This window comes from Mirounga leonina, unplaced genomic scaffold, assembly GCF_011800145.1.
Source record: "Mirounga leonina isolate KUSES-001 unplaced genomic scaffold, KU_Mleo_1.0 Mir_168, whole genome shotgun sequence".
NCBI lineage: Eukaryota > Metazoa > Chordata > Mammalia > Carnivora > Phocidae > Mirounga > Mirounga leonina.
The window spans coordinates 70,269,194-70,277,490 of NW_023270426.1; the positions used below are offsets into that span (position 1 = coordinate 70,269,194).

Genomic DNA, 8,297 nt, shown 5'->3' on the forward strand with positions numbered 1-8,297 from the left:
ACATGGCAAGCCTACATCATTCACCTTCATTTCATCACATAGATATTTTATCATCTCACATCATCACAAGAAGAAGCATGAACACAGGATAATAAAATATTTAAAAATTTTTTTGAGTATAGCTGATACACAATATAACATTAGTTTCAGGTGTACAACATAGTGATTCAACTTCTCCATACGTTATGCTGTGCTCACAAGTGTAGCTACCATTTGTCACCAGACAACATTATTATGGTGTTATTGGCCATATTCCCTATGCTGTGCCTTTTATTCCCATGACTTGTTCATTCTACGACTGGAAGCCTGTACCTTCCACTGCCCTTTACCCATTTCGTCCATTCTCCAACTCCCCTGCCTTCCCTCTGGCAACCATCAGTTTGTTCTGTGTATGTATGTATGTATGTATGTATGTATTTATTTTAAACATCACAAATAAGATTTTTTATTTGTCACCATTAAATGTCTGAATTTTAAACAGATTCTTGGACTGATGGCTCATATCCATCAGCTCGTTCAACTTTAGCACCGGTCTCATCCCCAGTAGCTTTTCCAGAACTACTACCTTCACCTTGGAGCTCCATGAGCTTTCCCAATTCAAACTTGGGCTTCTTCATCATTTTTACTTTTCTAATGAAGACATCATAGAGTGGATAAATAGACTGATAAGCCTTTCTATATCTTTTCCGATGCTGTCTGGAATCAATTTATTGACCACTTCTTTCAAGTCATTTGTTTGCTCCTCTTGGGTCATGATTTCCATCATCTTTTTCCGAATTTGACGGACCTGTTGGTGCTGAGCATAAGATGTCTTCCAAATCTGATTATTACGTTTTTTAGTAAAACCAACACAAAACAGATGAAGCAAATAACCATCGGTAGTCTTGACATCAACACAAGCTTCAATCATGGTTTGCCATTTTTTGACCATGGAGCACATTTTGTCACGGGTAAGATCCATGCCTTGGAAATTAGGCAGTTTTTGCCCTGAACATCCTCAGTAATTAGCTTGAATTTTCTAAACGCAGCTTCATCATTCTGCAGATCAGCAAGGCTCACTTCAAAAACACGACCCTTGAGGCCATCAAATGTGATTTTGGTTCCTTGAGTTCTTGTGACTAATGTTTTTCCAATATTTCTTATGTTGAACATAGCTGGTGCTTTCACATCCTACCAATCTTTCTTAGAAAATGGATCAACCACTTTCTTCTTGGCTCCCTTTTTGCCGCCTTTCGTAAGGCGCTTGTTCTTGCCGACCGCCGTGGCGCTGCTCAGGGATCCAAAAGGTGTTCTGTGTATTTATAAGGCAACCATAAGATATTTTGAGAGAGACCACATTCATGTAATTTTATTACAGTATATTGTTGTAATTGTTCTATTTTATTATTATTAATCTCTTACTATGCCTGATTTATAAATTTATCAGGTTTATCAGATTATACTTTATCATAGGTATGTATAAGAAAAAATGTAGTATATATAGGGTAAGGTACTATCTTCATTTCAACACTATCTTCAACACTACTGGGTATTTTGAAATGTATCCCTCGCGGTTAAGGGGTGTGGGGACTACCATATTTTAAAATAATCAACAAATTTAACTCATAAGTTAGTCTATGTGCTTCTCAATCAAAGGTGTCAAATATTTTTATTATGAGGATTTCTTTATACTAACAAATTTTGACGATTCCCACCCTCATAGTGTAGTAATGTGGTTTTGTAGGTATTGAATGAGAAGATACTTTTGAAAGATATTGGACCATATGTAAATCTAATAAAGACAGTATTTGTAACAAACATAAATCTGAGGATATGTGCATTTGAGGGGTATCTATGTAGGTGGATATAATAATTTTATAATTCTAACCAAATTGGTTAGAATTTGGAACAAGTAGCCATTGAACGTCAACATCCAGGATGAGGAATAGCTGGGCTATAGCTTTTCAGTGATCGATTTTGAGTGGATTTACGGGGAGAATGACACTTGGAGAGATTTGAAATTGATGGCAAAGAATGGTTTGGTGGTTTTGAGGGAGAAGTGTCCTTTCATTGAAAAAGGTTTAGTGGTGGGCACAGGATGATGAATAGACTGGGGTATGCACAGGTTATATCTGAGTGAGGTTGAGGTGACATGAGTCATCCAAGGGGAAGAAAGTAAGACTATAAACATCCTGACTCCATTTTCCTTTCTATTTTTCTGACCCAGTCAGAATTAGTTAACCTTAATTCCCGAGTTGATGTGGCTTCTGTGAGGTGATACTTTGTTTTGCACCCTGATCCTATGCAGCCTTGTATATGTTGCTGTTTTCTAATTCACACTGTAAAATAAAGAATTGTGCTCCAGGTGTGAAAAGAGTTAGGAAAGTCAGAATGTGATTGCATATCATCCATGCTCTGTGAATGTTGAAGAGCGGAAGGAAGGAAAACTAACAGCAGCATGAGAATTTGTCCTTATGGAGCTGATATAAAACAGTTTCAGGCATAGCTATGTAGAGATGTGATTTATAATTCAGTTTACAGGCTATATAACACGCTAGTTTAAAATAGGGGATCTGGAGTGAGAATATTTTAGTTAGGCCCCTGAACAACTGTGACCTTGGACATGCTACTGAACCCCTATATGTCTCAATTTTACAACATGGAGTTGTTTTTGAGGATTCAATGAGATAATCCACTTAGAATAGTGTCTGAGACTTAGAAAGAGTTCAACTAATGTTAGTTGTTTTTATTATTTTTCTCATTAATAAATTATTACCAGTGGGATTCTATACTGCAAGATATGAGTGCTGGCTTTTTTGTTTGTATAGAACTGCTTGCTGGTTCATTAGCATTAATTCTTGATAAATCTAACCAGTGGCTATTAATACACATTAAATCATTACTTTGAGTGGATGAAAACCTAATTTCAGACATTGACCTAGTGCATGAAGTAAATCTATTCATTAGTGTTTTCTAACTTTCCTTATCCAAGTTTAGCTAGAATCATCAGAATCAGAATACATTCTTAGAAAAAGCCTGAGATAGCAAGCTCCCTTCCACATATTCCTAAATCCTGAACTCCCCAACCATTGTACATTTTGACTTCTGATGATCTCTGAAGACAGAAAAAAAAAAAAGCTGTTTTTCCCATGCCATTTAGAGTGAAGTCATTATACCACAAGCAACAATTACTCATAAATGAGTGATAATATAGTGGCCTTACAAAATCAAGAAAATACTAACATTTTGGTTTTTTTAGGTTGTAGGTGAATTAGAGTCAATATTCTTGATCAAGCTTGAGATAATTTCCAAAGTATTACACTATAGAGAAGGCAAATATTTATTGAAACAAAGAGCAGAGCCTTGGGAAATTCTGCAGGGATTAGTTTGAATGCTTTATATTTGAACAATGGAATAAGTGTCATTGACAATAATTGGCAATTAATACACTCTATAAAATACAGCTCAATTGATTATGCACCTAACAATGAAATGTCTATGTATGTAAGCACAAAGTATCCTCAATTAACATTAATACCCTTCAGCCTGTCTATTTATACAATGTGTAATATACTACTGATTGTATGAATCATTAATTAATTGTACTGATTGTATTAGTCATCAATTGATCATTAATCACTCTCAAACACTGGAATGTTAAAATTCTCCTTGAACAGTTTGAAAATCCCATATGTACAACTCTCATTCACGTCATGCTGAAGTTGGGCAATGAATCTATTATAGTTGCATTTACTGAAATTCATAAAATTCAGGTGGCTTTCTTTATGTCAGATAGAGTTTATCAGTGGCCAGACTGACAACAGTTTTATGTGTAATTATGGCATTATGGAGTCAGACATGCACTTCTCTCTCTCTCTTTTTTTAAACATATAATGTATTATTTGTCTCAGGGATACAGGTCTGTGATTCATCAGTCTTACGCAATTCACAGCACTCACCATAGCACATACCCTCCCCAATGTCCATCACCCAGCCACCCCATCCCTCCCACCCCCATCAACTCCAGCAACCCTCAGTTTGTTTCCTGAGATTGAGTCTCTTATGGTTTGTCTCCCTCTCTGATTTCATCTTGTTTCATTTTCCCCTCCCTTCCCCTAAGATCCTCTGCCTTGTTTCTCAAATTCCATATATCAGTGAGATCATATGACACTTGTCTTTCTCTGATTGACTTATTTCATTTAGCATAATACCCTCTAGTTCTATTCACATCGTTGCAAATGGCAAGATTTCATTTTTTGATGGCTGCATAATATTCCATTGTATATATATACCACATCTTCTTTATCCATTTATCTGTTTATGGACATCTGCACTCTTTCCATAGTTTGGCTATTGTGGACATTGGTGCTATAAACATTGGGGTGCACATGCCCCTTCAGATCACTACATTTGTATCTTTAGGGTAAATACCCAGTAGTGCAATTGCTGGGTTGTAGGGTAGCTCTATTTTCAACTTTTTGAGGAACTTCCATACTGTTTTCCAGAATGGCTGCACCAGCTTGCATTCCCACCAACAGTGTAGGAGGGTTCCCCTTTCTCCCATGCACTTCTCTTTTATGTCAAATCCTACCAGAGACATTGTGCTTTGAGAACTTTGGTGTGGATGACTTAGAACTTGACAGAAGACTATGGAACAGATCATAGTTTGGGTTAACAAGACCTTCGTAGTGGCTTTTATTGATTACTTTCATTTGCCAAGTTGCTGTTGGAGCATTTCTTATACTGAGCCAAGGATGGAGACATAAGGCACATTTATCTCATGCGGAGGTTTATACAACCAAGTACATTAGCTGTACAAATTGGGGGGCAAAGAGCACAGGGTTAATAAAACTCCTCAGGTGATCCTTATGTCTCATATGTGTTCCAGCTTATTCCTCTTGGAAATTTTTTTTGCAGAGCTACAAAGATAAAACAAAAGGGATTGACATACATATCACCATGACCTTTCTGTCTTACACATTGATGAAGAAAGGTAATGAGCAGTAAAACAGAGAATGAGTTTGAGCAGAAGGGGAAAAGGGGGCTCACAGTCATCTGCTAGCACATTAGGCTTAGTATAATCATAAATGGACTGCTTTTGGATAATCTCTTTACAAATTAGATGAGGGCATATGTATAATTTTTTTTTTTCTGAAAACACTATAAACACCCCCTCCCCCCACTTCCCATAGTGCACATAATACAGGCCCTTCCAAAGTGGCTTGATTACCTTCCACTGAATTATTCCATTAGTAAAGAAGCTTTCATTGCTTTTGGGCAAGAGGGCAGGCATGGTGAGAGAATGTGATCTACTTAGTGACAATGTACGCTCTGCCTTTATTTCATGAGCAAAGACTACTACAACAGATCCTCCTGCCTAAATGGACTTAGATTCAGGAAATATCAGGCCGGAAAATAGGGGAAAGATGGAAGAAATGGTTATCAAAGGTACTAGACATTTTCCTTCAGAAGTCAATGTTAAAGTCTGGGTTAGCGTAAATCAGAGGTGGAGATTCTGAAACAGAAAGAACAGAATTGAGATGATTTTGTCGATGCTTCTTGTTTTTCACATTCCTTTTGACTCATTTATGAGAGCTGCATTTTTGCAGTGGGTTTTTGTAATGTGCCTCTTGCGATGTATGTGTTTGTGTGTGTGTGTGTGTGTGTTGATTAGTGTTATGTGTGGATGGTATCTGTTGGTGTGTGTGTTTTGAGTAGTGACTGTGTGTGTGTGTGTGGTTGGTGGTTGTGTGTGAGAATGGTGGTGAGTGGATATATGTGGAAGAGGCTATTGTGTGGGTTCTTGGAAGTGAGGTTTAGCTTCTGTCCAGGCAGGCCACTGGATTAATATTTGGCCATTTGAACAAATGAACCTTTGGCATCCTTAGTTTATGGGGAAGCACAGGTCAGTACTGAGATGCTGGCTCTTTTCTTTGAAGTCTTTATTGCTAAGCAATGCCTGTGCCAGTGAGATTCCGTGGTGAGTTCTGAGGAAGTCCTGAGCCTCCTCCCAAAGCAGCTGCCCTTGAACTCTGGTTGCTGGGGAACCCCTCCCGCCAAATATCTTTTCAGTCTGCTTTAGGAGGAGGGAAGGAATGAATGCGAGGGAGAAGGAGAGGGCTAGGGAGAGACAGGCGGAGAGATTCCTGCCTCTGTTCTGTGCATCCCTAGCACAATCTGGGCTTTCTCTGGGGATTCTCCTTGACCATGAGAGTAGGTGGGTCTCACAGAGTATCTCTGGAGGCACTAGTGATTATTCCCACCATCTATAAATGAGCTGAGGACTAACTAAAGTGTTGCTGGATGGCATCACAAGCTGGCAAAGAACAACCTTTTGACCAAACTTATCTGGGACAAAATTAATCTTTTCAATTCTTGACTAAAAAGTCCTGCAACAATTCAAATCCCTGATTCATACTAAACCATAGTATCTCCCTTTGGACACATAATAACCATATATATATATGTATATATATATATACATTTGCACATATATGTGTGTATATATATACATTTGTATATATATGTATATATATATATATTTTTTTTTTTTTGAGAGAGAGAGAGAGAAAGATAAAGAATGAGGGTGTGGGGAGGGGCAGAGGGAGAGAGAGAGAGAATCCCAAGCAGGCTCCACACTCAGCACGGAGCCTCACCTGGGGCCCAATCTCACTACCCCAAGATCACAACCCAAGCCAAAATCAAGAGTTGGACACTCTACTGACTGAGCCACCCAGGCGCCCCTTAGATGATAAAAAAAGGAAAGGATAGCCTCACTTTTTGTTCGCTGGTATGTATACAAGGTAACTCTACTTTTGTGATAGCAATGGCCAGAGTACTGCTTTTTGATTCTGTGACTCTGTTATGTCCTCAGAGGTGTATCCAAAAAAAATCAATGTCAACTGGCTTTAGAGGAAATGCTTTTAATGGGCCTGTTTTAGCCTGGTCTCCCTGGTATGCCTGATCAATGTCTCTGCACATTGATAGAAACACTGTGACTTCTGCAGCCTATTTCTGAGCAAACCATCCCAGGGGCTTGGATGCTTACAGAGGTCAGATAGACATTATAAATGCATGCAACAATTGGGTATATGACAGTAGGTAATATGGAGGACTGTGTGAAATCGAGAAATGTCTCTCTCATATAAAGAAGGTAGCTGCTATTTGTCCCAGTCAGTTGATACCCTGAGGAAATGAGAGCCCTGTGTTGTGGGAACATCTCTTAAGGTTTCCCTCCATATCTAGTATAAAAAACAGACTAAGTTGGGGTCACATACAATTAAATTTGTGAACAGGTAATCTTGAAGAATCCTCTCAGGGAGGAGCATATTAGTCTCCTAGGGCTGCCATAACAAAATACTACAGTCTGGGTGGCTTAACAGGTAGAAATTTATTTTCTCACAGCTTTGGAGGCTGTTATTCTAATATCAAGGTATCAGCAGGTTTAGTTTCTTTGAGGCCTCTGTCCTTGACTTGTAGATGGCCACCTCATTGTGTCCTCACCTGGTCTCTTCTTCATGCTCTGGCATCCCTGGAGCTCAGACTTTTCTTTGTGTGTCCAAATGTCCTCTTCTTATAAAGACATCAGTCAGATTGGATTAGGTCCTGCCCTGTCAGTCCTATTTTAACTTAATTACCTCTTTAAGGACTCTGTCTCCAAAGATAGTCACACTCTGAGGTCCTGGGGGTTAGGACTTCAAGATATGAAGTTGGAGTTGGGGAGACACAATTCAGCCCCTAACAAGGCAGCACCCCACAGTCTGGGTTTTTCAGAGGCAGGCAGCTTGGGCATCTGTGTCCCATTCTCCTCATTCAGACCAGTAGACAAGTATGTATTATAAACAAGGAGAGAACAACTCCAGCATCACACATGCAGTGACTTAATTAATGGTTTAAGCTTATCCCTAGACAAGAATCCCCCAAAAAACTTGTGATTAATGCAGATTATAAAGGCTTGCTAGAGAGAGTGTGGAAGTACTTAACTATTGCGACAGAATCAACTTTTTTTTCATAATTGTGAGCCTTATTCCATTCTGGAGATGGCATTGTCCTTAAATAGTTAGTAATTGGTACTTCAGTGCCTCTGGCATTTGTTCTAAGCACAGCTCCTATCCTCTAACACAAAGCATCTGTGGTGAGAAATGGTGGTTTATATGCTCTGTCTGATTGTTGCCACCGTCTTTGAAGTCAATAAATGCTTAGCCTTCCAGATAGAGGCTCCCACACGGATGATGAGAACAACTACACAGACTACTTTTTCCAGGAAGTAAAGATGAGTTTAACTTTTGTGGGGAAAAAAAGAAAAAAAAAAGCATAAT

General features: G+C 38.7%; 1 pseudogene; it reads right to left on the minus strand.

The window, feature by feature from the left end:
• Nucleotides 1-420: 420 nt before the first annotated feature.
• LOC118017156 lies at nt 421-7,508 on the minus strand (annotated as a pseudogene).
• Nucleotides 7,509-8,297: the final 789 nt, after the last annotated feature.